Source organism: Salvelinus sp. IW2-2015, unplaced genomic scaffold (genome assembly GCF_002910315.2).
Source record: "Salvelinus sp. IW2-2015 unplaced genomic scaffold, ASM291031v2 Un_scaffold1960, whole genome shotgun sequence".
Classification (NCBI taxonomy): Eukaryota; Metazoa; Chordata; class Actinopteri; order Salmoniformes; family Salmonidae; genus Salvelinus; species Salvelinus sp. IW2-2015.
Window position 1 is genome coordinate 120,585 of NW_019943313.1, and position 24,359 is coordinate 144,943.

At 45.4% G+C, this 24,359-nt stretch overlaps 1 pseudogene; it reads right to left on the reverse strand.

Annotated features, from left to right (window-relative positions):
• LOC112072557 (tripartite motif-containing protein 3-like) overlaps window positions 1–24,359 on the reverse strand; it is a 70,288-nt pseudogene that overhangs the window by 15,335 nt on the left and 30,594 nt on the right.

Below are 24,359 nucleotides of genomic sequence, written 5' to 3' on the forward strand. Positions count from 1 at the left end.
AGAGATTGGGTGTCTCACGATAGGCTACTTGGAATTTTTGACTTGACACAGTGTGGGACTGGCCGTTGTATCAGGTGACTATTTTGGTGTGTAAGGTGTTCTTTCTTTGGTTGACATTTAACAGAAAGTATGGTGTGTTCTTGTGGAGTTGCTTATAACGGGGGATGACCCATCAGCAGCTAGATGGCGTGGTTTGTCTCACGGTGGACTTACAGACCCGAGGTGTTGCTGAGTGGTTGTGGGGTAGTCGGTTTGGGCGGAGATTGACCAGGTGGGTGGTTGTGGATACTGTAGTAGGCCGGGCTGATAAGCCAGTGTGGTGGTTGCTTTCTGGTCACACGGTTACTTCATGGCCAGGAAGCCGCGATAACCAGCATGTGGTGTATTGGTCACAGAGCCTCACTTACGTGAAGGCTATATAGACCAGTTTGTGGTGGTTCTGCAGTGGCCGGGGTACGCCCTCGGTTGGCTGGATAACTGCCCACCTCTACGAGTGCGTGCTGAGTTGCGTACACACGCATAGTCTCCGTATGGGATACCTGAGGCGTGGTTGTGATGGGAGTGTTGGATGACCAGGTGGTGGTTGCTCGGTAGGTACAGCAGGCGCTGGGTCCTGTCAAGGGTAATGTCGCTAGCCGCGATCAGGAGGCCATAGTGGGGAGAAGTCTTGAGTTGGAGCGCATACTAGGTGAGCCGGGGTCTCGGGTGTCCCCGCGGCGACCGCACACTGTTTGATCCATCCGCACCAGTTTGGTGGCTTCCGCTTTCTCGCGGTCTGAATCCATGGTGAGTAACGGATATAGTGCATTTCCGGAGACCGCATCTCACGCGCTTTCGTGCTGCAACTGCGTGCTCCTATGGTTCGAGGGGAGTAGGTTGTTAGGAGGGGGCGGCGGTTGATCCCGGCTGACCCGAAGCCCACCAGCCCTAGACCCAGTGCGGGGATAGGTTACACAGACGTTTGCCGGGCTACGGTACGATACTCTAGTTTGACGCGGGCCTGTTAAGCGCGTTAGACGCTGTCCTCCAGTAGAGACTAGCCGTGGGGCGGGAGGGGTTGGCGGGGTTGGTGCGGACGTGGAACACGGCTGTTAGGAGGCCCGATTCCCATGATCAAGCACTCTGAATCGTACTCACTCATGATCCGGTTTACGACTAATCGGTGGTTGTGGTGGGAGTACGAGGCCTTAGGTGGCCATGAGCCGTGACAATAGCGGACATCACGCGGGAGGATTCTCAGCGTTGCGGACAATGAACGATCATAAACTTAACAGGACGGTGTGAGGATGAAATCGAGATCACATCAGGGTGGTGTTGTGGTATGTAGGGGATGACCAATCGATCACTCGTCTCGGGGTTGGCCATTGCGGTGTGGTCGCGTCTCGTATGGAACGGCTGCTCGGAACTCTCGACTAATTCAGCAGTATGAAAAAGGCACGAAGGGAGAGAGCTGTGTTGGCTGTGGTCTGCTCGTGCGCCTAGAGACCGAATAGGTACCGTTCCATACCAGGACCACTGCGCTCCTGTCCTGTCCAAGTTCCTGCCAGTGCAGGCTGACATACGACCCGGGCTCGAAACAGCGTCGCTTCGCAGTGAAGTACGCTTGCTGCCGGGTTGTGCTAGGGCGCGGGCAAGCTCCGCGCCAGCCCGCCGCAGCTTTGGTTGGTGTGGTAGTGTTAGGTGGGCATGACCTAGACGACGGCTGCGCAGCGTTGCGCTCGCACTAAGGGCTGTGTGGGTCCTACTACGATCTGCGTACAGAAGCCGAAAGTTTGATCTTTTGCTACCAGAGTGCCTGGGTGGGTTGTGGCTGGGCGGTACGTAACCCGGAGGCCTGCGGACAATGCACGAGACTCGACGGTGGGATTGTTTTGCGTGGGTGGTTAGGGGATGAAAAAGCTGGTGCGCCACGTTATCTGGTGCGGTCTAGACGGTGAGGGTTATGCGCCGCAGTCCAGGGAGAGAAACCCGGTCTGAGTAATGATCCCAAGCCACACTCGTCTTTGGATCCCAACTCGAGTCATGCTTGGATGGTTTGAAAGTGGCTAAAGATAGTTGAGGGAGCGTGGGGGGCAGTTCGCAACCAGCCTGGTGGGCTCGGGCTGGTTAGTGTCAGGCGTGATATCGAGCCCCACGGAAGGAGCCGCTGCTTCCTGGACGATTTCCACCTGTACGCCAAAATCGGTTTGTGGTAGTCTGTTCGTCGAGGGCGTCTCAGGCTGACAAGTGCTAGTTGGCTCTCAGATCCATGCAGTTTCAAAGACTGGTGGTGGTTGGTTTAGTTGCTCCTGGTAGGAAGGACCAAATCGATGAGCAAGGTCGAACTGTACAGACCTGGCGATCTAGAGATCGGGGCTGGCTGTCAACCACCTGTCATGTGGCGTCTTTCGTTGAGAGGACGACACGCGCCTCGTCCACGGACTGGGCAAAGCTTCTGGACGACATTCCTACAGATATGGCCTGGGGGGGTGGAAGGAGGACAGGTATGGAGTGAGAGGGGTGGGGCTCAAGATTGTTTCATTAGCGCGCAACGAACGAAAAACAATCTAGATCCGGCAGTTCGCAATCCCACGCCCGCTTGCCTTTACTGGTGTTGTGGGCTTGAGTCGTTAGGAGGAGGACGGGGATGAATTACCACCAGCAAGGTGAACTGTACATTTAGGTCTAGGGGCATCTGTGGTGTGAAAGCTCCGTTTATAGGGTAGCCACTAGAGAACGAGGTGCCGGATATTGACATTACGCCATGGTGGGTTTGTGGTAGTGCCTATACGGGCCGCGGGGAGGTACTAAACTCCGTCCCGATTTCGGATAACCCAGAGACGGGTCGGTTATTAAGATAAGATTTTAGGCCTCAGTCTGGAGTTCGGATTTTATATTGTGGCTACTTGGGATTTGATGACCATTTACTTAGTAGTAGTTGAGGTGGTTTAGATTTAGTGAATGTGGTAGTTTGTCTCCTCCTGTCTAGGTTGGTATTGTATTGCATACGTCTTCAACTTCTATCTTTCACTTAGGCTAGTGGCTCCGATGATGGGATGGCTACAGTTTTCTGCTTTTCAGACGACTAGCGTGATAACGACTCAGCTACTGTTGTGGTTTTGTGGTATGTGTTAGGTGATGACCGGTGGTGGTGTGGTAGTGTTAGGTGATGACCAGCTGGTTGTGTAGTGTAGGGGATGACCAGCATTGAGCATGGTTGTGTTGAGGGTAGTGTTGGTGATGACCAGCTGGTTGGTTTGTGTAGTGTTAGGCCATTTAACGTAACTGAGAGGGGAGTCTTGCAAAAGGCTCTCCTCGTGCTCTGTGCTGCTATCTGGTATGTGAGTCTCTGTTCCGTCCACACGGTAGGAAGGTGTATGGGATCTCGATCTCTTCTGAACTCCATAGCTCGTCTTGTGTCCGGTGCCAGTGATGAGTTGTAGATCTCTCTCTACTTATCTCGTTGTTTCGTTACCCAGGAAAGAGGTGTAGATCTCTCTCTTCTACTATATCTAAGTTCGTGTCCGTCTCGGGAGAGTTTGTGAAGATCTCACAACTCTCGTTAGTGGTGATTCTCGTGCTGGGTGCTCTAGGGGATGTTTGGTAGGATTCATTGGAGGACAGGACAGACTGAGACATGGATGACCAGGTGGTCAGACAGACAGGGATCGAACAGAAACATGACTGGTAGCAGGACCAGACAGACAGTAACAGACAGAGGTCAGAGGCAAGTATCAGGACGAGGAGCATGAGCCAACAGACAGACAGACGAACAGAGAGACAGAGTCGGAGCAGATAGTATGGGGAGATGTGGGGAATGTCGGAGATGAGAAGAGAGTAGAGAGGAGGGAGGGAAATCTAGAAGAAGCAGAACCGATAGGATGGAGAGGTAGGGGGATATCAGGAGAGTAGATATGAGGAGGTATAGATGAATCATGGAGTAGAGAGTGAGGATGAGAGGATAATCGAACATAGCGAGGAGGAGATAGAGAGGGATAATGAATTAGAGAGAGAGTTATGAGAGGTAATAATGGTAAACCAGGGAGAGAGTATAGAGAGGATGAAGGAAGTGCAGAGAGAGAGAATGAGACGGGGCAGAGGGATCCAGGAGAGAGAGAGTAGAGGAGGAGGAATCAGGAAGAGTGGGAGGGAGAGGTAGTTGTGAGGGAATTCAAGGTAGAGGGATTAGAAGAGGAGGGGGATAATCAGGAGGAGAAGAGAGCTAGCAGAGGTCAGTGAGGGAGAGGCAGGGGGTTGAGTGAGGAGGGGAGTGATATGAGTGAGAGAGGGGAGAGGAGGGAGAATTATGGAGAGAGAGAGATGAGACGCAGCTGGGGTTTGTGGGTACTGTTAGGGGATGACCAGCTGGTGGTGGTGGTAGTGGTGTTAGGGGATGACCAGGCTGGTGGTTGTGGTAGTGTTAGTAGGGTGTGATGACCAGCTGGTGGTTGTGGTATGGTGGGGATGAGGCACAGGTGGTGGTAGTGTTAGTGTTAGGTGATGACCATGGTGTGGTAGTGGTAGTGTTAGGTGATGACCAGGTGGTTGTGGTAGTGTTAGGGGATGACCAGGTGGTGGTTGTGGTAGTGTAGGGGATGACCTGGTGGTTGTGGTAGTGTTAGGGGATGACCAGTGGTGGTTGTGGTTAGTGTTAGGGGATGACCAGTGTGGTTGTGGTAGTGTTAGGGGATGACCAGTGGTGGTGTTGGTAGTGTTAGGGATGGACCAGCTGGTGGTGTGGTAGTGTTAGGGATGACCAGTGGTGGTTGTGGTAGTGTAGGGGATGACCAGGTGGTGGTTGTGGTAGTGTTAGGTGATGACAGGTGGTGGTTGTGGTAGTGTTTAGGTGGATGACCAGCTTGGTGTTGTGGTAGTGTTAGGTGGATTGACCAGTGGTGGTGTGGTTAGTGTTAGGGGATGACCAGCTGGTGTTGTGTGGTAGTGGTTAGGGGATGACCAGGGTGGTGGTGTGGTAGTGTTGGGGATGACCAGTGTGGTTGTGGTAGTGTTAGGGGGATGACCAGCTGGTGGTGTGGTAGTGTTAGGGATGACCAGGGGTGGTGTGGTAGTGTTAGGGGAATGACCAGGTGGTGTAGTGGTTGAGGGGATGACCAGGTGGTGGTTGTGGTAGTGTAGGGGATGACCAGCTGGTGGTTGTGGTAGTGTAGGTTGATGACCACTGGTGGTTGTGGTTGTTTAGGGGATGACCAGTGGTGGTAGTGGGTAGTGTTAGGGATGACGTGGTGGGTGATGCTTAGGTGATGACCAGCTGGTGGTGTGGTAGTGTTAGTGATGACCAGTGTGGTTGTGGTAGTGTTAGGGGATGACCAGGGTGGTTTGTGGTGTGTTAGGTGATGACCAGGTGGTGGTAGTGTGTGTGTTAGGGATGACCAGGTGGTGGTAGTGGTGGTGTTAGGGGATGACCAGGTGGTGGTTGGGGTATGTGTTAGGGGATGACCAGTGGTGTTGTGGTAATGTTAGGGAATACCAGTGGTGGGTATGGTAGTGGGTTAGGGGATGCCAGCTGGTGTGGTTGTGTAATGTGTTAGGGATGACCAGGTGGGGTGGTAGTGTGTAGGTGGATGACCAGTGGTGTAGTGTGGTTAGTGTGTGTAGGGGATGACCAGCTGGTGGTGTGGTAGTGTTTAGGGATGACCAGTGGTGTGTTGTGGTAGTGTGTAGGGGATGACCAGGGGTGGTGGTGTGGTGTGTTAGGGGATGACCAGCCTGGTGGTTTGTGGTAGTGGTTAGGGAGATGACCAGGCTGTGGTTGTGGTAGTGTTTAGGGTGACCAGTGGTGTTGGTTAGTGTAGGTGATGACCAGCGTGGTGGTTGTGGTGTAGTGTTGAGGGGATGACCAGTGGTGGTTGTGTAGTGTTTAGGGGATGACCAGGGGTGGTGTGGTAGTGTTAGGGGATGACCAGCTGGTGGTGTGGTATGTTAGGGATGACCAGGTGGTGGTAGTGGTGTGTTAGGGGATGACCAGGTGGTGGTAGTGTTAGGGGATGACCAGCTGGTGGTTGTGGTAGTGTTAGGGGTGACCAGCTGGTGGAGTGTTAGTGTTTAGGATTGGTTGTCTTACCGACTCTGTGGATGAGTTCAATTCCTCGATGGGGTTTTTCCTTCTTCTTAGTCGACATGCTGGAAGGGTCGTCCTCACCGAGCCTTCCTGTCTGACATGACCCCTGTCCGCCAGGACTTCTGTCAGCCTCCTCTTCACGTCGTCCGGAGACTGGCAGCAAACGGTCCGAGGCTTGACCCTTGCAGCGGAAGGGACTGTTCCTGCGTACCGGCGGCCGTAGAGGGACAGCCAAGGAGAACTCCCTCCTCGCGGACCGTAGCGTGTATCCACCTCGTACGTCCCGTTCTGTTGTTCCGTCACCTCCGGTTCGTGAACAGAAACGCGGCTTCGTCGGCAACCGGCCGTGATATTGGCCCCTCAGCGCCGCGTTCCCTGTCTGCACCAGCTCGCGTCCTTGTCTGTGGTCGTCAGGTGACGCCGACATGTTGTCCTCACTGCGGTGGCGTAGTCCTCCTCTCCGTGGCGACGGAGGTGTGGGCCTACGGCTGCCGTAGTAATGGAGGACGCCCAGGTTCTGGAGGGAGCTGACGCAGGCCCTCTGTCTCCACCCTGGGGGGTAGGTTTAATTAACCCACACCCTGTTATGGCTGACCTCATTTCTGTCCTGGCTGCCAAAGCTGGTTTTGCGGACTGTTGTAATTTATTCATGAATCCTAAAAACCGTACCTAGCCTTATAACTGTTAAATATACACATTTTAAGTTCAAAACGAAATGTTTTAGTAACTTCCTGGTTGGAGGATCCTATAAAACACGACTCAAGACAGGAATGAGACTGAATAACACCGTGGCCCAAAGTGTGGGGACTGTTATCCTGTCTGTCCGGTGGTGTATCCTGTCTGTACTACCTGTCAGTCCAGGGTGTGTAGTTCTGTATTCTTGCCTGTCGGTCCAGGTGTGTATCCTGTCTGTAACTACCTGTGGTCCAGGTGTGTTATCCTGTCCTGTACTACCTGTCGGTCCAGGTGTGATCCGTCGTTTACTACCTGTTCGGTCCAGGTGTGTAATCCTGTCTGTACTACCTGTCAAGTCCAGGTGTGTAATCCGTCTGTACTACTGCGTCCTAGGTGTTGTATCCTGGTCTGTACTACCTGTCTGTCCAGGTGTGTATCCTGTCTGTACTACCTTCCGGGTCCGGTGTGAGTATCCTGTCTGTACTACTTCATCCAGGTGTGTATCCTGCTAAAGTACCTACTGTCGGTTCCAGGTGTGGTATCCTGTCTGTACTACCTGTCGGTCCAGGTGGTGTATCCTGTCTGTACTACTGCTGGTCCAGGTTGTGTATCCTGCTGTACTACCTGTCATCCCCAGGTGTGTATCCTGTCCTTTACTAAACCTGTCAGTCCAGGTGTGGTATCCTGTCCTTTACTCTACCTGTCAGTCCAGGTGTGTATCCTGTATGGTACTATCTTGTCAGTCCAGGTGTATCCTTATCCTAACCTGACCAGTCCAGGGTGCGTCTGGTGAGGCTGTTTTTTCAGGGAAGTCGTGAACGGGCCATGGCAGAACCCGTCACATCATGTGTTTTTGCACCATCGTACCTAACACAAGCAACAGGGGGAAAAATGCTGTCAGTATTTAATGGGATGGGAATTACCGTTTGAGGTGGTAAATATGAGTTGGGAGCGTTCCACGTTTGAACTTGGTTTCTTAAGGAAAAACACAGTAAGGGGGGGGATATCAAATCAAAGATCAAATGTATTTTATAGCCCCTCTTTACATCAGCTGATATCTCAAAGTGCTGTACAGAAACCCAGCCTAAACCCCAAACAGCAAGCAATGGCAGGTGTAGAAGCACGGTGGCTAGGAAACTCCCTAGATAAAGGCCCAATCCTAGAAGAAACCTAGAGAGGAACCAGGCTATGAGGGTGCCAGTTCTTCTGGCTGGTGCCGGTGAAGATTATAACAGCAACTGGCCAATTATGGTTCTTAATGTTCATAAATGACCAGCATGGTCAATAATAATAATCACGTGGTTGTCGAGGGTGCAAACAAGTCAGCACCTAGGAGTAAATGTCTAGTTGGCCTTTTCAATAGCCCGATCATATAAGAGTGTCTCTTAATGGCTTCAGGGCCGGCTCAGGGCCTAGTCGATGGGAGTTAATGGTAACCAGTCCACTAACCTCTGTGGCACTGCCGTGGCTCAGGGCCTAGTCATGGAGTTAGTGGTTAACCAGCTCCACTAACCTCTGTGGCGCTCCGTGGGCTAGGGCTAGTCATGGAGTTAGGTGGTTAACCAGTCCACTAACCTCCTTGGCGCTGGCCGTGGCCTCAGGGCCTATCATGGAGTAAGTTGTTAACCAGTCCACTAACCTCTTGGCGGCTGCCCTGTGGCTTCAGGGCCTAGTCAGGAGTAAGTTGTTAACCAGTCCACTAACCTCTGTGGCGCTGCCGTGGCTCAGGGCCTAGTCATGGAGTAAGTTTAACCAGTCCACTACCTCTGTTGGGCGCTGCGTGGCTCAGCGCCTAGTCATGGAGTTAGTGGTTTAACCAGTCCACTAACCTCTGTTGGCACTGCCCGTGGCTCCCAGGGCTAGTTTGGAGTTTAGTGGTTACCAGTCCACTATACCTCTGTGGCGCTGCCAGTGGCTCAGGGCCTAGTCATGGAGTAGTGGTTAACCAGTCCACTATTACCCCTGTGGCGCTGCGTGGCTCAGGGCCTAGTCCAAAAAAAAAGGAGTTTTTTTTAGTGGTTAACCAGTCCACTAACCTCTGTGGTGCTGCGGTGGCTGCAGGCCTAGTCATGGAGTTTAGGGTTAACCAGTCCACTACCTCTGTGGCGCTGCCGTGGCTCAGGGCTAAGTCATATGAGTTAGTGGTTACCAGTCCACTAACCTCTGTGGGCTGCGTGGCTCCAGCCTAGTCATGGAGTTTAGTGGTTACCCAGTCCACTAACCTCTGTGGCGCTGCCGTGGCCTCAGGGCTAGTCATGGAGTTAGTGGTTTTAACCAGTCCAAACTAACCTTGGTGGCACTGGGCGTGGCTCCAGGGCCTAAGTCAAGGAGTTAGTGTTAACACAGCCGTCCACTAACCTCTGTTGGCACGTCGTGGCTCAGGGCCAGACAGGAGTTTAATGGTTAACCAGTCCACTAACCTCTGTGGCCGCTGCCCGTGGTTCAGGGCTAGTCATGGAAGTTTTAGTGGGTAACCATCCACTAACCTCTGTGCGTGGCCGGGCTCAGGGCCTGTTCAGTAAAAACTACAGCTGCTCTGGATGTGGTCCTCCCCTGGAGGAGAGAGGGAAAGCTGGGGCCTGGAGCCACCTGGAGACTTAGGGAGGGAGAAGAGGATGGGAGAAGATTGGTTAAGAACAGGTGAGGAAAGAGATGGAGAGATGGCTAGAGACAGGGAGGAAAGAGGAATGGAGAGATGTTAGAGAACAGAGAGGAGAGGATGGAGAGATGGCTAGACAGGGAGGATAGAGGATGGAGAGATGGCTAGAGACAGGGAGAGAGATGGAGAGTGGCTAGAGACAGGGAGGAGAGAGGATGGAGGAGATGGCTAGAGGACAGGAGGACAGGATGAGAGATGGCTAGAAGACAGGGAGGAGGAGGGATGGAGAGATGGCTAGAGACAGGGAGGTAGAGAGGATGGAGAGATGCTAGAGACAGGGAGGAGAGGATGGAGAGATGGCTAGAGACAGGGAGGAAGAGAGGATGGAGAAGATGGCTAGAGACAGAGGGAGGATGAGAGATGGCTAGTAGACAGGGAGGAGAGGATGGAGAGATGGCTAGAGACAGGGAGGAGAGAGGAAAATGGAAGAGATGGCTAGAGACAGGGAGTGAGAGGATGGAAGATGGCTAGAGGCAGGGAGGAGAGGATGGAGAGATGGCTAGAGACAGGGAGGAGAGATGGAAGAGATGGATAGAGAAGAGGGAGAGGATGGGAGAGATAGAGACCAGGGAGGAGAGGTTTGAATTTTGGCATTACTGCTATCAGCCCAATAGAATGCATAGAACCATATTTAATACATGTAAACCCACAGATAGTCAGCCCCAAAAAACGATCTAATGGAAAGGGTGTGTCTAGCGTTAAGGGTGTGTCTAGCCTAAAGGAGGTGTGTCGACCCATGTGGGTGTTGTGCGGCCCGGAGAGGGTGTGTCTGTAGCCTATAGATGAATGTGTGTTAGCCTAAAGGGGGGGTGTCTTGACCCACAGTGGGTGTGTCTGGCCAGGGAGGTGTGTCTGGCCCAGGGAGGCTGTGCCTGTAGCCTAGAGAGAGTGTGTTGTCTAAGCCTACTAAAGGGGGTGGTGGTGACCCATAGTGGGTGTGTCTGGCCCAGAGAGGTGTGTTAGCTTTAAGGGGTGTGTCTGACCTTCCTGCTTGGCGCCGATATGTTCTCCAGGTGCATTGATGAGGGGGCTGTCTTCCTGAGCTGTAGCGCCCTCTCCAGCTCCTCGAATGGTACTGCTGATCTCAGTCACCGCGTCGTTCTTCCTGTCCTGTCCAGCTGCTTGGAGATCTCCCCTACCGAGCTCTATAGCTGCTGTTGCTGGGGCCATCTAAAGGGAGGGAGAGAGGAAGGAGGGTGGAGAGATGAGGAGAGGAAAGAGAGGGAGGCAGGAGGGGAGGAGGAGAGAAGAGAGGGAGGGTGGAGGAGAAAATAGGAAAAGGAGGGAGGAGGAGGAAAGAGGAGAAGAGGAAGGGAGAGGAGGAAAGAGGGAGAGGGAGGGAGAGGAGAAAAAAGAAAGGAGGGAGAGTGGAGGGAGGGAGGAGAGAGGGAGGAAAGAGAAGGGAGGAGGAGGGGAGGAGGAGAGGAGTAGGAGGGAGAAGGAGGAGAAAAAAGAAAGGAGGGAGAGTGGGGGAGGGAGGAGAGATGAGGAGAGGAAGAGAGGAGGAAGGAGGGGAGAAAGGGAGGGGAGGAGGAGAGAAGTAAGAGGAGAGGGGAGAAAGAGGGGGGGAGGAGAGGTGTGTAGGAGAGAAGAGATGGAGGAGAGAGGGGAGAGAGATTGAAGCATATATGTGAGCAACTGAGCATAATAGGCTATATATGGAGTATATAGGTAATATCTGAGAAGTATATATGTATATAGTATATCAGTTATATTAGTCGATATAGCTAGATATATAGTATATCTGAGTATATAGTAACTCAGGTAGATCTGAATATATTAGATTATAGGAATATCTGCTAATATAGGTATATCTGAGTAATATATAAGTTAGACTGATAATATATACGAGTATATAGGTATATCGAAATGTAATAGGTTAATACTTCTGCGTATATAGTATATCGAGTATATAGTTTTATAGGGAACTCTGCCCTATATAGGTGATATCCGAGTATATAGGTATAATCTGAATATTATAGTTTATAGGTATAATCGAGAAAAATTAGGTTATCTGAATATAATAGTTTATAGTATACTCATGATATTAGATATAGTGCTGAGTAAGAGGTATATCTGAGTATATAGTTTATAGGTATAATCTTGGCGTAATAGGTATATCTGAGTAGATAAGTATATCTGAGTATTAGTATGTAGTATATCGAGTATATAGTTAGGTTTCGAGTATATAGGTATATCTGAGTATAGTAGTACATAGGTATATCTGAGTATAATAGTATGTAGGTAATATCCTGGATAATATAAGGTATCTCTGAGTATATAAGGGATATCTGAGTATATATTATTATCGAGTATATCTGATATGCAGTTCAGCTGTATATCTGAGTATATGTTTAGTTTCTGAATATATAGGTATATCTGAAGTATCATAGTACATTATGTAGATCTGAGTATTATGTATTATCGAGTATTAGAGTATTATGGTATTTAGGTATGATATCTGAGTATATAGTAGACATAGGTATATCTGAGTATATAGGTATATCTGAGTATATTAGGGTATAATCTGAGTATATAGTATCTGGTAATTATCTGAGATATAGTTTCTGATAAGTATATAGTAATCTGAGTATATACAGCTTATGTCTGCTTATAGGTATATCTTGAGTATAGTATGAGTAGAGTATAAGATCCTAGTAATGCTATATTAGTATTATATCTGAGTATATGTTATCTGAGTATAATAGATATATTCGAGTATTTGTATATAATTATATCTGAGTATATGTTATCTGAGTATTATAGATATATCTGGTATATTGTATATATGTAATCTGAGTATATATTTTATATCGGTTAATCTGCTTATATAGGTATATCTGAGTATATAGGTATATCTGAGTATATAGTTATAGGGTTATTCTGAGAATATAGGTATAGTCTGATATATAGTTCTATAGGGATATCTGCGTATATGGATTCTGAGTATATAGTATGTAGGTATATCTGAGTATATAGGTATATCTTAGTATATAGTATTTATTATATTTTCTGAGTATATAGGTATATCTGAGTTTATAAGGTATATATCCTCTGAGAATATAGGTTATCTGCTATATTGTACATAGGTATTTTGAGTTATAGGTTATTTGAGTATATAAGGTATATCGAGTATATGGTATATCTGAGATATAGTATATTCTGAGTTATATAGCTATACTGAGTATTTATAGCTATATCTGATTATAGGTAATCTGAGTATTAGTTATATAGTAGATTCGTATTAGCTTATCTGAGTATTATAGGTATATCTTGAGTATATAGGTATATCTGAGTGATAATAGTTATATAAGTGTATATCTGAGTATATAGGTATATCTGAGTATATAGTTTATAGGTTTATCTGAGTATATAGCTATATCTGAGTCAGAGTTAAGGTCAGGGTCAGAGTTAAGGTTAGAGTCAGAGTTAAGGTTAGAGTCAGAGTTAAGGCTAGTACGTGAATGTTTTGAGTCACAAAATGGTCGGCTCCTTGTATTACTTAGGCCTGCCTACGCCGGTGCTGAACGGTGTTGGCCTGCAATGGTCATGTGACCATGTGACATCACATCTAACCATAGCACCACCTTGAGTTTGAAAAACGGAATTGGCACTTGGATTGGATTCTTGCTATGGTCAGATGATATGAAAATGGAGCTCTTTGGCCACACGCGTCAGTAGAGGGTTTGGAATAGGAAAACAGAAGCATATGCAGAAAAGGACCTCATACCTACTGTAAAATATGGTGGTGGATCGTTCATGTTATGGGGCTATTTTGCTTCCTCTGGTTCTGAGGCCCTTGTTAAAATTCTTGAGTCCAACAGTAAGATAATGAATCTGATATAACTGGGGGGTTTTTAAGTTCAGAACCCTCCTTGGTTTGAATGGTGTCAGCAATTTTTTTATCTTGTATTCTTTTCAACTTAACCACATGAATTGGGGTATTTATAGTACTGTATAGGTAGAGAACATGGAACAGAACAAGGCTATGTCAATAACTACATTTTGACAAAAATGCAGACAGACCCTTATAGTCCCAAGCTCTCGAACAATACATCTCATGGATGCAGCTGTTTATGTCAAATTGTTGTGTATTCCACGTTTAGCCCTGGTTGTCCTAAAAATAACATGGTAAAACACTTCAATGTGAGTCTAAACATGAGGGCAGAGCAAGCAGATTAACAACAGTATTGAATGTCAGCTTTGCTGTGGGAAAACTGGTTGCAATGGAGTTCAGGTCAACGATATCATGAATTTGACCCAGTTATACCAGGATATCCAGGCTGTATCACATCTGGTTTGATTCCAGGCTGTATCACATCCGACCGTGATTGGGAGTCCCACAAAGCGGCGCCCAGTTGGCCCAGCGTCGTCCAGGTTTGGCCGGTGTAGGCCGTCATTGTAAATAAGAATTTGTTTTTAACTGACTTGCGTAGTTAAATAAAGGTTAAATAAAAAAAATTAAAAAACAACTCAAACATAAACCTGTTTCCCTCTGCCAGGAGGCTGACACTTGGCCGCAAGTGGATCTTTCCGCCTCGACGATAATCCCAAGCACACATAAACATCCACAAAGAAATTGGTTAATTGGGCACAAAATCAAGATTTTGCAATGGCCATCTGTCTCTGGACTTGAACCCCATTTGAAAACCTGTGATTTGAGTGGAAGAAGGCCAGTCCTTAACGACAGATGAAGGATATCAAGGATCTGGACAGATTATGTATGGAGGAATGGTCTAAGATCCTTCCCAATGTGTTCTCCAATCTCATAATTTGTATTTATTTTTTTAAGTCTCAAGTGTCGTAATCCTGGATTTCCCTTATAAATCAGGGTTAGCTTAGGGTCAATTGAGGGTCAAGGGATAGGTTAGGGGTCAAGTTGAGGGTCAGGGTTAGGTTAGGGTCAAATGGTTGAGGGTCAGGGTTAGAGTTTAGGGTAAGTTGAGGGTTGGCAGGTTAGAGTTAGGGTCAAGTTGAGGGTCAGGGTTAGTTAGGGTCAAGTTGAAGGTCAGGGTTAGAGTTAGGGTCAAATTGAGGGTCAGGGTTAGAGTGAGCGTACCTATTGCGTATGGCGTCTAGCTGTGTCTTTAATTGTGTTTTGTGCTGCTCCAGGACATCCCTCAGAGGGACGGTCACATGCTCTCTGTGCTCTCCCTTTGTACACTCCAGACACATTGCGGTCTCACACGACTCGCAGTAGAACTCCATTACCTGCAGGGGGAGACAAACACCACATTGCACCATTGTGTCCCAAGCACTTATAAGAGGTCCTGAACAGTCATTCTGATTCCCATGTAAAATAGCCTTTTCAACTACCAAAACATCACCCATAACATTTTTGTTCCCCGCTAGAAAAATGCACAAAATTTGAGAAAATTACTTTTTTTCTCTCATGTCAAACTACCAGGAAGTCTGAAAAGACAGATGATGAGTGGTGCGGAGAACTCACCTAGCGGTTCTGTGAAAATGCCTACGTCAAGCAACCTACGTCAAGCAACCTATGTCAAGCAACCTAATGCAAGCAACCTACGTCAAGCAACCTAATGCAAGCAACCTACGTCAAGCAACCTACGTCAAGCAACCTACGTCAAGCAACCTACGTCAAGCAACCTACGTCAAGCAACCTACGTCAAGCAACCTGGACGCAGTGAGCAGCGTTGCATCTCAAACAAATGTGCTGTTACGCAAAGAAACTCAAACAACATTGAACATTGCATGCAACATCCAATCCTGTCATGGGTTTCACAAAACTATATGTGAATTGTCAGCAACGTTTTATCAAGCTAGCTAGCTAGTTCATCTTGGACAATTTTAGTATGAAAATGGACAGGGATGAATTCTGGGTACACTTCATACATTAAATATACTGACTGATAGACCATTTTTCGTTCATATAGCGTTGACTATCAATTATGAGAAGAAGTTCGGCATGTAATCTTCTGTTCAGCATGTCTCTTGATGTCATGACAACACAACTGCGTCTGAGTTTTGGGCAACCCTTCCCCTGCGTGTGTTCCATACTGGCTGAAGACCTGGCTRGCCAGTAACGAGCTAACCCCAGACACAGGTGAAAGAGGAAACCGATAAKAATCTTTCCCTAAAGGCTACTAGGTTTGATCTGCTCCTAGCAGGCGGAGCAAATGTCTGTAACTCGCATACCTGCTTAAAAAAACCTTTGCTTGGAAAATGAGGAAAAAAAGGAAATATTACACTTTGTCCCTCTTGAGACGCCGTAGCAACAACATAGCCAGTATACACTTCCTCAAAATAGTCCAAATTCATCTAAGATAAATCAAGAAATCTGTAATTAAGTTTCATTTTTRCGTGTTTTACTTTYGGTTTTATTCACTGGCTTCAAACAGCTGAAAATACAATAGTTTTCCTCATGGAAAATATATTTTACCGCAGTTTAGATGGTATAATGATTCTCTACACTACACTTGCTYGTTTGTAACAATCTAAAATTAGGCGAACTATAAGAATTTTAGTAACCATGAAATGGCAGAGTGATTTCTGCATAGTGCACCTTTAAATTAGGTTATTAAATTAGGAGTTTAAGACGTTACCATTGGTGTGTTAAAATGAGAGGCATTTTGTGATGTCACAAAATGTCCTTAATAATTGCGCCTCTTTAATTAAAGTGTTTGGGTAGGGGACGAGCAACTTTATGATCAAACTTTATCAGTGTAGAAGCAACAGYCWTTTTCCATAGTTTGGTCATAGTACAGGGATCTGGTTYCATCCAAATATCATCACATGTTCCAGTATAATATTTTACAGGTCCCACTTCCAATCATGGAAGACTTGATTTTGACTGTGTGGAACCTTTAAGACATTTTACTGGGGTCAGACATACTCATCATGATATCCAGCTTTGATAGGGAGGTGAGGTAATGGAGGAAATGATGAAGCAAGAAGTTTGATGTCTAATAAAGACACAGCCCTCAACGAGGCATATAGCTATATATGAGTATATAGGTATATCTGATCAAAAGCGTATAGATGGGCAAAAAAAAGTATTATCAGCCCACCATTGTGCAAGTTCTCCACTTAAAAAATGAGAGAGGCAACGTTAATTTCATTCATAGGTACACTTCAACTATGACCAGACAAAATTAGAAAAAAAAATCTAGAAAAGCACATTGTAGATTGTTTAATGAATTAATTTGCAAATTATGGTGAACATAAGTATTTGGGTCACCTTAAACAAACAAGCAAGATTCTGCTCTCACAGACCTGTTAACTTCTTCTTTAAGAGGCTCCTCTGTTCTCCACTCGACCTGTATAAATAGTCACTCTTGTTTGAATTTTATTTCGTAGATAAAAAAGTACACCCTGCTTGTCACTTATCGCCCCCGTGAGCGTGGAAAGCAAGGAAAAGTGACCAAGCGAGCCAGCAGCGTATAACATATGAGCATTTTCTCGTTTTTATTGAAGACGAAACGAAAGATACACTACAAACCAAAAACGAAAAAAACAATACTCTCAACAAAACCGTATACGATACGTTGAAGTCTAACATATAACATCCACAAAAACTGCACTTCAAGTAAGTAGCAGAAACAATAGCAGGCAAGCGTGTACACATAAGACATCATCCCACAATTGAGGCCTCATGAATAATGGCTTGACCCTATAAATATGGTGTTCGCCAGAGTCCAGAACAGCGATAGACCAGTCGATCTACTCTATACTTGAAGACAGCAGAAAAATCTAGCCTGTCAACCATAGACATAAATACACCCTAGGACTGAACACTGCCCCCATAAACAACAAAACCCCCTAGACAATACAAAAACACATACAGTCCTCCCATGTCGAGGCACCGCTGAGGACCGTAACTGGAGAATAATTAAGTGCAAGACTAATACCCAAGATATAGAACTCAAGGCCAGTGGTGTTGTATATCCTGTCCATCAATTTCTGCAAACATCCTCACTCCAAAACTCCACTAATGCCTCTCAGAGGAGACCAAAGAGCCCTGTCAGAAGGACAACCAGATAAAAAAAATTCGTAACCTGCACCAGGCTGGAAGACTGAAGTGCTGCAATACGCAAGCTAAGCATCTTTGGTTGTATGAAGAAAATCACTACTGTAGGTGTGCAATAGCTATAGCTGCAAAGCTGAAGAACCTACAAGTACTCACTGATTTAATCTCACACGTTTCGATCTTGGCTTCGCACTCGTCGAGATTTCTTCACCCACGTAGGTCAAAGATGATGCAGCCATATATGCTACAAGGATTGGGCACATGAGATATACCAAGAAAATCATCCGGACCTAGCCTGCGAAAATGACCTGCCATGTAGACGCTAGGAGCGCGAAAGGTGAGAGCAGGCCCAACGTCCTACCAATACCAGTTAGACAGTCGACACGCTGCAGGGACATCATATTTAAATATTCCGTTCAATTGCACAGACTTCAGGACTCTGATAAGTTTGCATTAAGGAAGAGTCAGTTTTGTGGAGTGATATTTACGCTCTATGAAGAAGAGGAAAATAGATGGTAAGAATAGTCATGGTTATGGTTCAGATATATGAAACCACACAATATCGTATTAACTTGTTTTGGTATAAATAAGTTACTATATACTTACGTATCGTGAGTCCCTGCGAATTGGTTTAGCGACAAGAGAAATGCATGAAGTATACATCCAACAAGTTGACATTAAAAACAACACAAACTACTGTGATAATGTCTCATGAGAGAAGGTATGTCGAAATTATCAATTGCTTGTGCGCTGTCTATTCTTCACAAAAAGGACACCAAATGCGACCTGATCCGTGTAAAGGAAAAGAATGAAGGGGCCGCATTTTGTATTCGTAGAGTCCTAGTCTGAGAAGGAACCATCCTCTTCCGATCCAGCACCAAGGACATTGAATGATGGCCAACGTTGCTGCGTCTTTTTTCCGTACACCTATTAGTTCTTATCCTATCACACATAACCACCCAAGCACAGGCCCGGCAGACGAAGGTGAGTTGGTCTTCGTAAAGAAAGACCATTGTGCAAGGTACACTGAAAGTGAGCCTTGTAGGACCCAAGTCTCACAATCCAGATCTCACACAAAGACCGCCCATAAAGAGGAAGCAACTCTAATTGAGAGAGAGCCGAGAGAGTTGAACCAGAGTCCGTATTGCACCCAAGAACAACAACGCCACTAACAACGAAACATCCACTGAAGACTCTCAAAGAAGAGGAGAGAAATCGTGGCCATAAAAGGAGAGAAGTATTCACAGTCTCCAACAAATTATCATACCCAGACCATTATGACACAGATATTGTGTTCTCTCCCCGATTCAACAAACCATCTATGAAGACTTACATGTGAACACCGTTTGGCACGCTGTCGATTGTCCTCTTATACTACAAGTGGTATTATTAAGCCCCATATAGTATTTGAGTTGTTCATGCGCGGTGTAGAGTGTAGTGTGCCTAAAGTTGTAGTGCTTAGAGTGTAGTAGTGCCAGATGGTTAGGTGGTTTGAGGTCAGAAGAGTAAGCTAAGAGAAGTTAACACAAGCGATTTATCTCCTTCTTTTTTTGTGTTGTGGTCTTTTTTTTTTATTTTATGCTGTTGTGTTTTTTTTTTTTTATGTTTATTGGTTTTTATTGTGTTGTTTCTTTTCAGTTTTTTTTTAGGTATTATGTTGTCCATTTTTGTGGTTAGCATTTTTTTTGTTGGCTAACTGGTTTTCACTTCTGCAGGCCGTCAGGGGTTTAGATTTTTGTAGGGTTAAGTTTGAGTGGTCCCAGTCAAGTTATAGATGGTTCACCCACGTTCGAGAGGGGTAAACCCGTATCACACTATAAGGTTGTGAAAGATTGAGAAGTTACAAGGGATAGAATTAGGGTCATGTGGTGTAGTAATGTAAATGTGTGAGCTCAAGAGTTGAGGGTCACAGTGGTGTTAGAGTTTAAGGTTTCAGCATTGAGGGATTAACAGGTTAGAAAGTTATGTGTGCTCGAAGCTTTGAGAATTGGTCAGTCAAGTTAGAGTTTTAGAGGTCAGATTGTCTGTGGAGGAGGGGGCCCGGAGTGTGGCTCTTGCTTATAATGTGCGAGAGTGAAAGGTCAGTTGTGTTTACTAAATGCTAGGTGTTCAAATGGGATTAAGAGTAGCAGGAAGGTGAGGGCCCCACCTATTGTCGTAATGAGTGGCACGGTCTACGCTGTGTCGTTTAAAAATTTGTTCACATTTGTGTTGCTCCTAGATCATCCCTCAGTAAGGGACGGTACATAGCATTACTACTCTTGTGCTGCTGCTCTCTGGTATATCCTATCTCAGGAAAAACACAATTACCGCGATCTACTTACGACTCAGAACAACGTAGCAGAGCTCCATTACCTGCCAGGGGAGACAAACACCACATTGCACCATGTGTTCCCAACACTTATAACGAGGTCGCGTCGCAACAGAACTTCAGAGTCACCAATGAATAAACCCTGCCTTCTAATACCACCCATGCTACCATAGAGCACCCACCACACGAGTAATGTCATTCTTTTCACGGCTGTCTCAGAAGGAGAGAGAGTGCACACAAACTAATGAAAAAGGAAAACCTTACAAGTTTTTATGTCACGGTTGCGATGGTCAAAACAGGCTGGAGCCAGGAAGGTCATGGAAGGAGAGAACAGTATGAAGGAGTGGTGAGGCGAGAAATATGGAGCCAATAGCGAGTGTCTGATGAAGAGAGGCAGCTAGGCGTCAAGCGAACCTACGTCAAGCAACCGTAGTGTAACACAGGAGCAAACCGTAATGGAGCAACGCCACATGACCTAGCGCAGGGCAGGCGAACCATAAATATAGCTACAAGCAGGACACCTATCGTGACAGCAAAACACCTACCAGCTACGTAGTTCGGATATCCGTGACGATCGTAGCCTCACCTATTCGCTCCTACACCGCAACCTACGCTCATGCTATTACTTCCTCATCGTCACATCTTCCCTTGTGGTAACTGCTTCCGATGTCTAGTGCTGTTCCCTTGCCATCTCCTCACCAACTACATATTTGTTTTCTCGTTACGCAAATGGAAACTTCTCTAATACCAATATTGAATCACGCCATAGTTCCACTATCCATCTGTCATCGTGATTATACAAGAGAGAGATCTCCTGAAGGGAGATACAGCATAGCGTAGTTTATCAAGCAGCTAAGCTAGTTGCGTCTTGAGTGATCCGAGAGTTTAGTAGCGAACAAGGATAGGACAGGGGATGGAATCTGAGAGGGAGACGGAGCATGTAGATGAATAACATTAAAATATATATAGAACTCGTAAGAGCCATTTGCTCGATTTCATATATGCAGTTGACTAAGTGCAGGGAGTTATGAGAAGAAGATGTGCGCGAGCGTTAAATCTTCTATTACAGGCATGTCTACTTATGATGAATACGATGGACAACACGAGGACAGAGCGTCTAGAGTTTATTTTGTACAACCCGATACACCCTAGCGCGTGGTATGCGCATACTCCCGCGCATGCAAGGAACTCTGTCGTCATGCCTAGGACATATAGAGGCGCCAAACATACCCCAGACAAACTCGAGTGAAAGAGAGAGGAAAATGCGGTTTAATAAAGGTTCTGTCCATAGGAAGGGCTACTAGGATTTAGATCTGCTCCGATAAGCGAGAAGGCCGTGAGCAGGGATGTCTGTAAAACGTCGAGCATGAACAGCTTAGAGGAAAAAAAAAACCTGTGATTGGAAAAAGTAGAGCGGGTAGAGAGAAGATAAGGAAAATAAGTTGATACACTTTGGTCACCATCTATGGAGGAGCGCCGTTACGAAAGCAGAACAAATGTAGCCCAGTAGTAACATTTTCTCTCAAAAGTATGTGCCCAAATCATCTAAGATAATCAGACAGAAATCTGTAATAAGATATTTAAGTTCATTGTATTACAGTTTGTTTGACGTTTTGGTTTGGGGAAGAGTTCACTGCTTCAAACAGCTGAAAATACAATAGTTTTCCTCATGGAAAATCATTTTTACCGCAGTTAGATGTATAAATGATTCTCTACAGCTACCTTGCTCGTTTGTAACAATCTAAAATTAGGCGAACTATAAGAATTTTAGTAACCATGTGAAATGGAGCAGAGTGATTTCTGCAGTAGTCGCACCTTTAATTAGGTTATTTTATTAATTAGGGTTAAGACGTTACCCATTGGGGTGTTTAAAATGGGAGCATTTTGTGATGTCACAAAATTTCCTAATAATTGCGCCTCTTTAATTAAAGTGTTTAGTAGGGACGTAGCAACTTTATGATCAAAAACTTTATCAGTGGTAGAAGCAACAGTTTAGTCTTCCCATATTTGGTTCATAGTAACAGGGATCTGGTTTCATCCAATATCATCACATGTTCCAGTATAATATTTTACAGGTCCCACTTCCAATCATGGAAGACTTGATTTTGACTGTGTGGAACCTTTAAGACATTATACTGGGGTCAGACATACTCATCATGATAATAGATTATAATACATATATAACCTGCATCATAATACATCATACCTGCATCAAAATGCCATATACCTGCATCTAATGCATCATTACCTGCATCATAATGCATTACAACTGCATCATAATGCATCATACCTCATCATAATACATCATACCTGCATCATAATGCATTCACCTGCATCATAATGCATTACCTGCATCATAATACATCATACCTGCATCATAATGCATTACACCTGCATCATAATGCGCATCATACCTGCATCATAATGCATCTATACTGCTCATCAAATACATCATACCGATCATAATGCATCACACCTGCATCATAATACATCATAATACATCATACCTGCACAAAGCATTACACCTGCATCATAATACCATCATACCTGCATCATAATACATCATACCTGCATCATAATGCATCATACCGCATCATAAACATCATACCTGCACATAATGCATAACCTGCATCATAATGCATCACACCTGCATCATAATACATCATACCTGCATCCCATAAACATTACACTCCCTGATCATAATACATCATACCTGCTATCAATGCATTACACCTGCATCATAATACATCATAATGCATTATACCTGCATCTCATAAAACATCATACCTGCATCATAATGCATTACACCTGCATCATAAAACATTACACCTGCATCATAATACATCATACCTGCATCATAATACATCACACCTGCATCATAATGCATCACACCTGCATCATAATACATTATACCTGCATCATAATGCATCATACCTGCATCATAATGAATCATACCTGCATCATAATACATCATACTGCATCAAATACATCACACCTGCATCATAATGCATTACACCTGCAATCATAATGATCATACTGCAATAATACATCATACCTGCATCATCATATACATCATGCCTGCATCATAATACATCATACCTGCATCATAAGCATTACACCTGCATCATAATGCATCATACCTGCATCATAATACATCACACCTGCATCATAATGCATCACACCTGCATCATAATACATTATACCTGCTCGTAATGCATCATACCTGCATCTAATGCTCATACCTACATCATATACACATCCGCATCATAATTATAACTGCATCATAATGCATCATACCTGCATCTTAATACATCATACCTGCATCATAATGCATCATACCTGCATCATAATACATCATACCTGCATCATGATGCATTACACCTGCATCATAATGCATCATACCTGCATCATAATACATAATGCCTGCACATAATACATCATACCTGCATCATGATGCAATACACCTGCATCACTAATGCATCATACCTGCATCATAATACATCATACCTGCATCATAATGCATTACACCTGCATCTCAATACACATCATACCTGCATCATAATTATTATACCTGCATCATAAAACATCATACCTGCATTCATAATGCATTACACCTGCATCATAAAACATACACGCACTCATAATACATCATACCTGCATCATAATACATCACACCTGCATCATAATGCATCACACCTGCATCATAATACATTATACCTGCATCATAATGCTCATACCTGCATCATAATGCATCATACCTGCAACATTAATACATCATACCTGCATCATAAGCATTACACCTGCATCATAATGCATCATACCTGCATCATATACATTACACCTGCATCATAATACATTACACCTGGAGGCCTTCAGTAAAGTGTTACTACATGATTCAACAAGTAAACTAAAATCAAGTCTTTAAGTCAGTATCTTGCCTTGAGCATCCACCATGGCTCACCAGCGGGACAGTAGTGGCAGGGAGATGGGTGGCAGGGTAATATAATGTAATTGCCCTGATGGTTGGGGCAGCAGAGGGCATAAGGGGATGTAGAGGGTGTTTTAGAAGGGTAGATGGGGTAGAAGAGGGTATTAGTTGTAGTAGGGGTAGTAGAGGGGTATTAGTGTAGTAGAGGGTATTAGTGGTAGTAGGGTATGAGGGGTATTGGTGGTAGTAGAGGGCAGTAGAGTGGTATTAGTGGTAGTAGAGGCATTAGTGGTAGTAGGGGTAGTAGAGGGGTATTAGTAGTAGTAGAGGGTATTAGTGGTATTATGTAGTAGGGGTATTAGTGGTAGTAGAGGGGTGTATTAGTGGTAGTAGGGGGCAGTAGAGGGTATTAGTGGTAGTAGGGGTAGTAGAGGTATTAGTGTTAGTAAGGGGTATTAGTGTAGTAGAGGTATAGTGGTAGTAGAGGGTATTAGTGGTAGTACGGCCATTAGAGGGGTATTAGTGGTAGTAGAGGTATTAGTCGTAGTAGGGGGGTATTAGTGAGTAAGTAGAGGTATTAATGGTAGTAAGAGGGTATGTGGTAGTAGAGGGGTTATTAGTGGTAGTAGGGGCATTAGAAGGGTATTAGTGGTAGTAGAGGGTAGTAGAGGGGTATTAGTGGTAGTAGAGGGGTATTAGTTGGTAGTAGGGCAGTAGAGGTATTAGTGGTAGATAAGA